This window comes from Trachymyrmex cornetzi, unplaced genomic scaffold (assembly GCF_001594075.2).
Source record: "Trachymyrmex cornetzi isolate Tcor2-1 unplaced genomic scaffold, Tcor1.1 scaffold909, whole genome shotgun sequence".
Lineage (NCBI taxonomy): Eukaryota > Metazoa > Arthropoda > Insecta > Hymenoptera > Formicidae > Trachymyrmex > Trachymyrmex cornetzi.
This window is the reverse complement of record NW_017300255.1, coordinates 67,106-68,192: the sequence shown is the minus strand read 5'-3', so window position 1 is coordinate 68,192 and position 1,087 is coordinate 67,106.

The following is a 1,087-nucleotide window of genomic DNA, read 5'->3' as shown; positions in this document are numbered from 1 at the left end:
AGTTAAGACGTGTTGTACATTTAGCGTTAATTACTTTATTGTGTTTTCGTCCCTACCTATAAGATGATTTGAGGTTCTTTATTCGGCTGGCGTCAATCGCTGTCGCCCTTTGCGTTCCTTAGCTCGCGCTGCGACTATAAGAGAGAGTATCTTCGATCTCACCACGTCTTTTGCTGTATTTCGTATCCGGCGTATACGAGGCGGGCGGTATGTTCGGAATTAGTGCGTTAATTCGTGCGGTCGTCGAGATCGCTCGAGAAACTTCTTCGCTTCGAATCTTTGTTGATTCGACTTTCGAGCAATGTCGACGTCGAGAGCGAGTGTTTGTGTGCCGATGACGACGGAAGTCTTTCGACACAGAAAAAGGGTCGTACTTGGTGTGTTACCCCCTGATTCGTCGCTCGTTGCTGGACCGATGTTATTGGCGAATCGCGTTATCGCTTCCAAAATAAAAGCCGCGAGCCGTTCGAGTTCGCGCGACGAAAGTCAGTACGAATCTGGAGAGCGACGGGTCGAGAGGGCTCCGTCGAAGCGTCCGAGCGAACCCGGCGCAAAAATAAATCGTCTTAATTGTCGTTAACGGGGGAACCAGATCGAAGGCTCTCGCCGCCGGCAACAATGATATATGCCGTTTCAGTGGTGGGGGGAGTGTACAGGCTTTCAAAAATAACATTGTCACAAAAGTGACAATGAAGTACTCGAGCGTGTCAGATATTAATAGTGTAAGCGACCCATGTGTTTCTGATAACGGATAAATATTAATCTAACGGTTTGCGTGGTGGGGGTTAGGTGTAGGAAGGGGTCAAAAAATCCATGTCACGTTTCTTTTGCAACTTTGTGACTCTCCCATTTCCTTACGTCATGCTGAAATCGTCAGATTATTGAAATGTACACTTTTCTACATGTAATTAACACACCATACCTTAATCTGACGCGTTCGAGTTAAATACTAATTTGACGAGCTCCCCTGGACCCCCGGCTCTATATAGACGTTTAATATGTGGTGAGGGTACTTATTAGGGTGCAAGCTTTCCCCCTTTATGTTATTCTGACGCGCTTGAGTAAATCCCAAAATCCCCGCTTGGCC